The sequence below is a fragment of the Phodopus roborovskii genome, unplaced genomic scaffold, assembly GCF_943737965.1.
Source record: "Phodopus roborovskii unplaced genomic scaffold, PHOROB, whole genome shotgun sequence".
Taxonomy (NCBI): Eukaryota; Metazoa; Chordata; class Mammalia; order Rodentia; family Cricetidae; genus Phodopus; species Phodopus roborovskii.
The window spans coordinates 22,329,142-22,341,196 of NW_026126558.1; positions in this window are offsets into that span (position 1 = coordinate 22,329,142).

Consider the following 12,055-nt stretch of genomic DNA (forward strand, 5'->3'; position numbering starts at 1 on the left):
AAAATCCATCGCCCTCTTCTGGCCTTCCTATGCAACTACACTCAGGAGCACATACCACCTACATAGACATACATACAGCATACTTTGGTCAGCTGTTGGTGAGTAGTCATTTATTTGTGTTTCTCTCAGGAAAACTTAACCAAGGATGCTAGGGACTGAACCCAGGGTTAAGTGAATCACCTGTCATCTCCATCTTAACATTACCTCCTTGGAGCATCTATCAAAAATCGGCTTCCCCAGGGCCTCCTTTATTTAAAACAATTTAAAAATATTTCAGTCCCTTTTCTAATGCTATAACACAATACCACAGACTTGGTAGTTTATAAAGAAACATTTGAGACTATCTCTAGCCCAAGCACATTCCAAAGCTCAGTTGGTAGAAAGAATAGCACTGCACATACAGAAGAACCGTGGGTTTGATCTTTAGCACCTTATGAACCAGGCATGGTGGTACAATCCTGTAACCCCAGCACTTGGGAAGTGGAGGGAGGAGGCTCTCAAGGTCACCCTCAGTTACTTAGCGAGTCTCAAGCTGTCCTGGACAACAAGAGGCCCTGAGAGGCTGTCTCATAAAAGGAGGGGGCAGAGCTTAAGAAGAAGGAAATTTTGGTTAGCTCACAGTTTGGGGATGTCCAAAGGCATAGAAGGGGCACCCACATGAAGAAGGGTGTACAGGGGTGGACTTGCCTTTTTTGTTTTTTGTTTTTTGTTTTTCCTCTTCTCTCTTGAGACACCATCTTACTGTGTAGCTCAAACTGGCTCTGAACTCCCAGTCTGTCTGCCTCAGTCTGAGTGTGGAGATTATAGGTGTGTACCACCACACTCGGCTTGGAATTGCCGTTATTCATTTTATTTAATTTTTAATTGTGTGTGTGTGTGTGTGCGCGCGCGCGCGCGTGCGCGTGCGTGCATGCACACGCGCTCATGAATGCAATGTTTTTGGAAATTGAAGACAACATTGGATACCTTGGAGCTGAAGCTGGAGCTATTAGTGGTTGTGAGCCATTGGACTTCAGTGCTAGGAACCAAGTTCCCGTTCTCCTCCTTCTCCTTCTTCTCTCTCTCTCTCCTTTTTCTGAGTGCTGAGATTAAAGGTATGTGCCACCACTGCCTGGCAAACTTTTGAGGTTGATGTGTGTGTGTGTGTGTGTGTGTGTGTTATGCATGTAGTGCCCATGGAGGCCAGAAGAGGGTTGGGACTGGAGTTAGAGATGGCTGTTAGCAGCCATATGTACCACAAATAATAAAAATCCAGAGACAGATATTGAAGATCAGAACTGAAGTTCAAACTGAAGATCAGAAAAGCAAAGCAGCCAGCCACTAGAGAGTTCTTACCTCTACCTCAGACTGAAGGGGGCAATCCTGTCCTCAGTATGACTGCAGAATGACTGACTCCTGTCTCCTCCTGCCTTATATTACTCTCTAGTGCTGCTTTTAAAGGCGTGCACCACCACCACCTAGCCTCCATGGCTAAAGAATGTGGCTGTTGGGATTAAAGATGTGTGCCACCACCGCCTGGCCTGCATGGCTGACTTATGCTACCTTTATACTCTGATCATCAGGCAAGCTTTATTTTGTTAGGTCATAAACAAAGTATCACCACAGCCATGTGGGTGCTTGGAATCAAACCAGAATCCTTAGGAAAAACACCCAATGCTTTTATCTGCTGAGCCATCTCTCCACCCCCACTCACCCTCTCTTTAAGAACAAACAGTACAGGCTCTTAACTACTGAGCTATCTCAACAGCTGCAGGTTTGCTCTTATAAGCAGCCCACACTCCCAATAACCAACTCACTCCTGACACAAGAAGGATAATTCCTGAAGGCTCTACCCTCATGACCTAACCACTTTTCATTAGCTCTCACCTCCTAACACCACTACAATGAGAATCAAGCTTTTAACACATCAATTTGGGTGATGCATTCAAACCACAGAAAATCCTAAACATTATGAAAAACTTCAAACACACAAAAGAATGAAAGAATATGTTCTACTCTGCTCCTTCAGGTGCAAGCTATGTCTTTGCTTGCTTTCTCGTACTGGGAAATTAATAATACCACTAGTCTGCAGGCAGAACCTCCGTTTTCCAATAGCAGCTTTATCAGCAGTGCAGGTGCAATTTGGTTCCCACCTACTGATTTCTTTGTCTTCTTCTTGGTTCAGAACTCAGCTTTCTAATACGGGTGTTGAGTACTCACGGCCCCCGTCAAACATCCCAACCTGGATATTCTCCTTAAAGAATTACAGTAAGGCAGGTTCTTGCAGGTGTTACAGAAGTGCCACATTTGGTGACAGCATGGGGAGAGGCCATCTAACTCACTATTGTGGAAGAGTGTTTGCTTTTATGAAAAGATGTGCACGGTATGCTGCTGAATACAAAGAGAGTTGTGTCAGTGGCTGGCTAGAGTATGAGTAACTAGGCAGATAAGTGATAAAGCAAATATACAAAAATGTCACTCGGAGAATCCAGGTGGTAGTCTGTGAATGCTTTTGGTACAATTCTTTCATTCTTTTGTGTATTTTAATTCCCCCCCCCCCCGTGTGTGTGTGTGTGTGTGTGTGTGTGTGTGTTCATGTCCTGAGTGTGTGTATGCTCCCCTGGTGTTAAGGACAAGGATGCATCATTACACCTATTTCACACCTGTTTTTTTTTTTTTTTAACATGGGTTCTAAGGATCAAACTTCGGTCCTCATACTTGTAAGGTTTGCACTTTACTGATTGATATTTCCTCTTTAACCCTTCAAAAATTTTGTGTTTATATATGTATGTGAGTGTGGTGTATCTGTGTATAGTGTGCTTACATATGCAGGTGTGTGCATGGTCAGAGGAGGATGGCAGGTGTCCTGCTCTATTGCTCTTTGCTCTATGCTATTGACACATGGTCTCTCACTGAACCTGAATCTAGGCTGGCTGCTGGTGACAAGCAGGAGCAAGCAATCCTCCTATCTCCATCTCCAACAGTGCTGGGGTTACAGGGGTGAGCACAGCCACACCCAGCTTTTAATGTTTGTGCTGGGAGCTGTGCTCAGGTTCTCATTCTTGGGCAGCAACTGCTCTTATCCAACAGCCTATGTCCTCAGTTTTCCAAAATAATTTGTAATATAACATTTGGACCCAATGGTTCTGTTGGATGGTGCACTTTGTATTCATCACTTGGGAGGCAAAAGCAGGAGAACGGTGAGCTTGAGGCCACCCTGGGCTACACAGCTATGCTGTCTCAAAAAAATGTAAATAAATAAACAAATAATTTAATTAAAAGGTGAAAGATTTATACGATCTGAAGTGAAACCAGAGTATCAAATAATTTAATTAAAACTAATATCAAAACTAGGTGTTATGGTGTGCACCTAGAGAATACCAACACTGGGGAGCAGAGGCAGGCTCACATTCAAGGCCAGCCAAGCAACAGAAGAAGGCTATCTCAAACAAAGAACCCTACGAAGAACCTAGCTGGGTTTCGGGGCTGGAAAGGTGATTCAGCAGCTGATTTACTTATTGTGAGGCTCTGAGTTTGGTTCTCAGTATCCACATGAAGGCTCCCACGTAGATATCTTCAGCTCCAGTTCCAGGGCATCTCACTCCTTCTTCTGGCCTCCAAAGGCACATGGGGAGTGCACAGACATACAATCCAAGTAAAACACTTATACACATACAGTAAAAATAAAATGACTTAAAAATGTATCAGAGCCAGATAGCATGATCCTATAAAGCTGGCTCCTTGGAAGGATTGAAAGCTCAAGGCCTGCCCAGGCTACATACACAGTTTGAGTCCAGCCTGGCAACTTGGTGAAAACTTGTGCCAAAATAACAACAGCGATAATAATAAACCAGTACTCTAGAGGCCAAGACAGGAAGATCAGGAGTTCAAAGCTAGCCTCAGCTACATAGATAGTTTTAAGGCATCCTGGGCTATATGTGACCCTGTCTCAAAAACTCTAAATGAGCAGGGCATGGGGTCATATGCCTACAGTCCTAGCACTTGGGAGGTAGAGTAGGAGAATCAAGAGTTCCAAGTGTGGAGCTGCAGAGATGGCTCAGTGGTTAAAAGCCCTGGCTGTGCCTCCAGAGGACCAGGGTTCAGTTCTCAGCACCCACATAGCAGCTCACCACCTTCTGTACTTCAGTTCTAAGGCATCTGATGTCCTCTTCTGGTCTCCAAAGGCACCAGGCATGTACTTGGTACATGTACATCTGTGTAGGCAAAGAACTCATACACATAAAAAAATAAAAAAGAAATATATCTGTATAAAAAATTGTGCTGGAGAGATGGCTCGGCCATTAAAAGCCCTGACTGCTCTTTCAGAGGACCTGGGTTCAGTTCTCAGCACTCACAAGCAGCTCTAGGGTATCCAACACACACAGTACACATACATATATGCAGGCAAAACATCCATACATATAAAGTAAAAAAAATTAAAAAATGAAACTGAAGGAGAAGAAAAAGCAGTTGCAGCCAGGCTTGGTGAGCACACCTTTGTTCCAAGCTCTTAGGAGGCAGAGGCAGGCAGATAGATCTCTGAGTTCCAGGCCAGCCTGAGCTATAGAGAGAAATTCTATCTGGAAAAACAAAAACAAACAAACAAATAAAATCTGTAGAAGAGAGCCTATTGTCTTCTTCACTGTTTACACTGGCATTTCTCTCTGTGTGACTTGTTTTATTAGTATGAAGCTCTGCATTCATCGTGAACTCCATGAAGAGAGACCGAGTGGGTGCTCAGCACGCTTTATTCCCTGCATGGATGCTGGCACATGACAAGGTGTGCAGCAGTTACCCATTGAACTGATGAATAGATGCAAAGCCCTGTTTCTTTTCTTTCAGGACGGCATCTTGGGCAAGTTCCAAGTGGTTTCAAACTCTGTGTAGCCCACACAGTACTTGAAGTCTCCATCCTTCTCCTTCAGTACCGTACCCTGCTGGAAGCCACATGTATTCTTCTTCTCCTTCTCTTTCTCCTTCTCCTTCTTCTTTCTTCTGCTTTTCTTGTCTTGTTTTGTGTTCCAGATAGGATTTCTCTGGGTATCCCAGGCTGTCCTAAAACTCACGCTGTAGACCAGGCTGGTCTTGTACTCAGAGATCCAGCTGCCTCTGCCTCCTAAATTCTGGGATTAAAGGGTGTGCCATGACTACCCACTTGGAAATCACATTTCCTTCTTTCTTTTCTTTTTTTGTTTTTCGAGACAGGGCTTTTTTGTGTAACAGTCCTGGCTGTTCTGGGACTCACTCACTCTGTAGTTCAGACTGGCCTCAGACTCACTGAGATCCGCCTGCCTCTGCCTTCCAAATGCTGGGATTAAAGGCATGCACTACTTACTACCTCCTGGTTTGGAAATCACATTTCTTTCCTTTTTTGTCTTATTTATTTATTTTTATTTCATGTGCATTGGTGTTTGCCACATGTATGGCACTGTCAGCATGTTGGATCTCTTGGAACTGGAATTACAGACAGTTATGTGTAGTAGGATCTCATCTTGCCAGTGAATTTGTGTTAGTGGTCACACCCCTTTGGGCGTGGCTTCAGGTGCTGAGGGACATAACCCCAAGGTAGAGAAGCTCAGGGTAGGCTGTCTTCTTGGATTCAGGATCACATTGGGAAGGTAGAAATTGCATCTTCTGGAGCAGGACCGCCAGGGTGGTTCATTACTATTATTTGTGTAAATTGTTCTCCAATAAAACACCCATTTATCATTTATCTTGGGTCTAGTGAACTCATTAATACCCCGCCTTCAGTTGTGAACTGCCATATGGGTGCTGGAAATTGAACCTGGATCCTCTGGAAGAGAAGCCAGTGAGTGGCACGATTATGAGTAGTTGTGTCTTCCTCTCTTATTTTCTTTTTAGAATATTTGTATATATTTTTCCTATTGGCTTTTCCACAAAAAAAAAAAACAAAACAAAACAAAACAAAAAAAAAAAAAAAAAAAAAACTGTTGGACCAGCAAGATGACTCAGCAGGTTAAGACACTTGCCAGCCTGATAACCCAAATTTGATTCCCAGGATCCACACTGTAGGAAAGAACCAGCCCTTACAAGTTGTCCTCTGTCCCAGTGCACCCACACACACCAATCAATCAATCAATCAATGTAAAAAATTAAAATATTTAAAAATTTTGTCATCTGTGAGTTTAAAAAATAGTTTTTCTAATTTTTATTTTTTTATTTTTATCAGAGATCAGGTTTTAGGATTTGCCAGTAAAGAACCAATTGATCCAAGCCGGAAAGGACAACTTCTAGGGCAGGAAAGGGACTGGCAGAAGATTCCTGAACATCTCTGCAGAGTTGCTGACAATTTCCGACTCCCACTGCCTCCCCTGCTCAACTAATCTGCATTTTGTAGAGCAGGTAGGAGTTGGCTTTCACACTCTCAGACACAATAGTTAGGGCACCAAAGCACTCCCTTGATAAAAGGGTGACAGCAAAACAAAAACATCACCAGCCAAAGTCTTTAAAAATTTAAAGACCTGATCAAGCCCTCCATTCCACATCTGCTAGGGAAGGAAATCGCCTCTGGCAGGTACCTCTGTGGCTGCCCACCTGTGCAAACATTTAACCCTAGCCGTCTTCTGCAGCTGGCCTGAGGGTCCAGGTCTGCTTAGAGCTGGGGGAAGCCCCATCTTGTCACAGGGTGAAACTAATGAGTTGACGCTCTGGAAACTATTTTAGGATTAAAGCCTGAGCCCTAAGGCCTTGGCAAGAATGTAACCACCTGAGGGCATAGGTGGGCCCTGGAAGTAAGAGGCCAGAGAGCTCACAGCCAGGCGCAACATGATCACCTGCTCCACCAGCCTGCCTGCCTCCAGACAGAGAGATGTGAGGGCTGGTGTAGCAGGTCTCCAGGCTGATGTTCCAGAAAAGGAGAGTGTGTGTGTGTGTGTGTGTGTGTGTGTGTGTGTGTGTGTGTGTGTGTGTAGGCTGGACGTTGATATCTTCCTCAGTCACTTTCCACTTTAGTTTTTAACACAGCCTCTCACCGGACCTGGAACTCACAATTCAGTTAGCCAGCAGACTCTGGGGATCCACCCTTTTCACTGTTCAGCAGACTCTGGGGATCCACCCTTTTCACTCTTCGCCTTCCCCAGTTCAGGAGCACCCACTTTTATGTGAGTGCTAGGTGTGAGAACTTAGGTCCTCTGCTTGCTCAGCCAAGCACTATACCCACTGAACCATCTTCCCTGACCCTGTCAGGTTTTTTTTCTTTTAACTTTTTATTGAGTCTTTGTAGATTTCCCATCATGCATTCCAATTCCATTCATTTCCTGTCCCTTCATATCCTCCCTCTGCCCTTGCAAATAAAACAAAATTTAAAAGAAAAACAAACAAACAAAAAGTCTTGGCACTGAAGCTGTAGTGTAACAGTGAGTCACCCAGTTTACCGCTTAGTCCCAAAATCTTTACTTGCAAGTGTGCATTGCTATGAGCCACTGGTCTGGTTCAAGCTTCTAGCTACACTATTGATACTGGGACTCTGCCTGGATATCTTGTTGCCTTATGTCATTTATGTCATGAAGGTCCTGCAGCTTTGGATCTTCAGGTCTGGCTTCTTCGCATGCTCCAGTGGTTTATAGATAAAGTGGATGTTGGGGTGGGCTAATGGTTCTGGGCCTGGGTGGTAGCTGGGTGGGTCAGCTTGCTAGCTTTCCCTCATCTTCACTACCTGGGAGAGCTCTCCAGAACTGCCCTGGTTAGCTTACCTAATGCAGCAGGCAGCAAGGAGTGGGGCCCGTTCTGTTCTCATGCCCTAGGGGCCAGCTCACCCACACCACCAGGGCTTGCTCTACTGTTTTGCACAGGTGAGGTACAGGGCAGTCCTTTTTTTTTTTTTTTTAATGTATACTTCAAAAAAAGCATCAAGGCATGGTGGCTTATGACTACGTCCCCAGCACCAAGCAGGTAGAGACAGAATTGTAGAAAATTTGAAGAGTGTTATAGGCTACTTTGAACTACAGTCAGACTCATCAACACAAACAAGCAAAGAAAATGAGAGGATAACTAAATTACATAACTAGTGCTCTTATTGCATAATAAAATAAGGCATAGTAACTCAGAAACCAAGCTGCACCCGCCCCCCTTCTGCTTTTCCCCAATGAGGCAGGTTTTTTTTCTAGCAGAACACGGTAGAAAGTGTTTGCAATCCCAGCATTTGGGAGGTTGAGGCAGGAGGATCAGAAGTTCAAGGATAGCCTGTGCTACATAGTGAGTTTGGGGCCAGGCAAGAACCAGAGAGAGTCCACAGGCAATAGTCTAAATAATAGTGCATCTATCTTAACTACTTTTACTGTTACTGTGACAAAATACTCTGGTACAAGCACCTTCAGGGAGAAAGTGTTTTGTGTGTGTGTGTGTGTGTGTGTGTGTGTGTTTTGAGGCTCACAGCTTGGAGGCGCAGTCCATGTAGGCCTGGAATGTAGGGCCCGAGGCAGCTGGTCACACTGCATCCACACCCAGGAAACAGAGAACACTGATACTTTTGCACCCTCCCTTAGCCCAGGGCATTCCCTCGAAAGGAGGGGTGGGTCTTCCTGCCTCAGTGAACCTAATCTCAGTATTCTCTCACAGGTGTACCCAGAGCCTTGCTTCCTTTCTGTCAAGCTTCCTGACCGTTAACCGTCACAATGCCCTTCTTGCTCCTTGGAAGCACTTTTGATTTTGATTTTTTTTTAAATGGTGGGTCAACTGCTAACACTTCACAGCCAGGAAAAACCTTGGACTTCTGATCCTCCTGCCTTTACCTCCACACTATTCCCAGTTAAGGCACGTTTATGACATACTGTCACTCTCTTTTTTGGCTAGTTATTTATTTCTTCTTCTCCAGTGTATTACATCCCAACTGTAGTTTCCCCGCCCTCCACTCCCCTCCCCACATACACCTCCCGACTCCCCCAGACCCACTCCTTCTCCATTTCCCCCCATAAAAGAGCAAGCCTCCTATGCTGTGTTTGGTATCAACCAAACACAGCATACAAGTTACAATAACACTAGGAACCTAGCCTCATATCAAGGCTGGATAAGGAAAGGAGTCCCATGAGTAGACAAAGGAGTCAGAGACAACAACCCCCCACCCCCACACTGTTAGGAGTCCCACAAGAACACCAAGCTACACAACTGTAACATATATGCAGAGTGCCTAGACCCATCCCGTGCGGTGGTTGCTGCTTCTCTCTGTGTGTCTCTATGAGCCCTGCTTAGTCCATTCTGTGGGCCATCTTGTTGTGGTGTTCTCTCTACTCTGGCTCTTATAATCCTTTCTCCTGCTCTTCCACAGAGTTCTCTGAGCTCCCCCTAGTTTTTGGCTGTGGTCTCTGCATATGCTCCCATCAGCTGCTGGCAGAAGCCTCTCTGATGACGATTGGGCTAGGCTCCAGTCTATGAGTATAGCAGAAAATCATTAAGAATCATTGCATTGACTCTTTTTTTTTTTTTTTTTTTTTTTTTTTTGGCCAGCTTGGTTCTATCCTAGGTCTCTGGGATAACCTCTGGTTCTTGGCCATCTAGGTAGTGTCAAGTGTGGTCTCCGTCTCATGTCATGGACCTCAAGTTTGGACCAGTCATTGGCTTGCCACTCCCACAAGTTCTGCACCGCCCTTACCCCAGCACATCTTGCAGGCAGGACAATTGTAGGTTTTGTGGCTGGGTTGGTGTCCCAGTGCCTTCCCTGGAGGCCTTGTCTGGTTGCAGAAGATGGCCAGTTCAGTCTTCAGTCTCTGTATCGCGTTTTTTTTTTTTTTTTTTTTTTTTTTTTTTGAATCAGGGTCTCTCTCTATAGCCCTGGATAACCTAAAACTCACTATGTAGACCAGGTTGGACTGGAACTCATAGCGATCTGCCTGCCTCTCCCTCTGGGGTCCCAAACTCCAGGTCAGAAATGCTCTGAACTTTATAGTCTGACCTCTCATATTTACACGTTTGGCCCACTTAGAATTTTTTAAAACTAGGGTATAAGAGTCTAGTTAGTATTTATATGCAGATACCCGGTTGCTCTGGCAACATTCTTTCTTCCCCGGTCAGATGAACCGGCAGGCTTGTTCAGAACCAGATGTTCATCTCGTCACATCAAATAATAGGAGAGCACCCTCATGCTGCTGCCGCCTGGGAAGCACTTCTCTTGTTTTTAGCATTAACTATGTTGCTTGTTATGGCTTGAGACACTCGTAATGTTGTATAATACTGCAGTATATAATATACAAATGCAATTTTAAAACAGCAACAGGAATGTCCCTTTGACTTGGTTCATTCATGTTTAATCATGAGTGAGCCCCGAGTTTTAGCATCCATGGCTTTTCCCTTCAGGCATTGAGATAATCCTACTTTGCTCTTTTAACCAGATAAGGTGGAGTAGTACATAAGCAGATTTTCTTCTGTTGAAATGCCATTGAATTCCTGTGTAAAGCAGTTGTACTTTTTTTTTTTTTTTAAACTGAGTTCCTTTCCTAGCCTCCTGACTCAGTTCATGCCTTGGAGGGAAAATATTTCTTCTCTTGTCAAAACTCCACCTTTAATATCTGCACTTAAGAGGCAGAGGCAGAGGCAGAGGCAGGTGGATCTTTATAAGTTCAAGGCCAGTCTGGTCATATACATATATAACCACTTTTATCCATATATAGACATATATACATACCCACTTTTATCCATATATAGAGTTGTAGATACTTTATATATGTACACACTTTTGTCACTTCATAGAATAATTCCTTCTCATGTATTAGAAGACACTGCTCAGAGGTCTATGTGTGTTATAATGGACAATGCCAGCTGTCTTCCTGATCCCCCATCTCTAGCTGTGTTCTACAAACAGTAGTTCACTTGATCCATTCATCATTTCACACAGTAAGTATCATTATCTATATTTTACACATCCAGGAACTGAAACATAGAGAGGCTAACAAGGCAGTGGCCATGGCACAGAGCTGAGTTCAAAGGCAGCCTTGTCACAATGCGGAATGAATCTGTGTTTCCAACCACTGCCTTTCATTCTTTGGGAACCTCACTTTGCCTGCTCCAGCGTGTCATCTACAAAATGGATTGTGAACTCCCATGACCAGTATTGAGTTCAGACAGTACCGTGTGACCAGTGTGTGACTGCAAATTGCCAAATGCAATTGGTTGAAATCGGTTGTGGTTTGATTGGTCTCGGTGCTTGCCCTGACACATATTCACATGAGGAATCTGCAGGGGAAGCTCTCTCGGGGAAATTGTAGTGTGTGCTTTTTATTTTCAAGCTCTTCAGAAAAATATTAATAACAGTGTTATTTAAAATTTGGCCCACAATTCTCCAATTGAAAGTATGTGGTTTTGTGTTTTCATAGATTCACAGGCTTGTATAGCCATCGTTACGGTCAATTTTAGAACATTTTCATTGTTCCTTAACGATATGCCATCGCCATCTCTTCCCAAGCTTTCTGGACAGCATCAACCACTTGCCTATCTTCTAATTCATATATTTGCCTATTTCATCTATTTTGTAAAACTGGAATCATAAAGTAGTCTTTCTATTGTTGTCTGTTATTTTTTGGGACAGGGTAGTGTATAACCTGGGCTGGCCTGGAACTCACATAGAAGAAGATGGCCTTGAACTTTTAATCCTCTGGCCTCCATCTCCCAAGTCTGGGATTATAGTCATGTCCTTCCCTCCCCCCATCTCCTCGCTACAATAGTCTTTTGTGATTCTTTTTTTTTTTTTCCTACTTGGAATTATGATTTTGTTTGTTTGAGAGACAGTCTCAAGCTAGAACCCAAATTGATCTTAAATTCAGCCTACTGAGTAATGTGTGTCCCACTGTGCTCAGCTTGAATGATGTTTTGGGGATTTATCCACAATGTGCCATGTGTTAGGATTTCATGTCTTTTTATGCCAAGTAGTATGCTATTGTAGAATATACTACATTAAGTCTATCCATTAGTTAGGTGATGGACTTTTAGGTTATTTTCATTTTGGCTGTAGTGAATAATGCTGCAATGAATACAATACAAGCTTGTGTGTGTGTGTGTGTGTGTGTGTGTGTAAGGCATGTGCTTTCTAGCCCTGTGTTTTGTTTTCATAAAGCACATAAACATTATC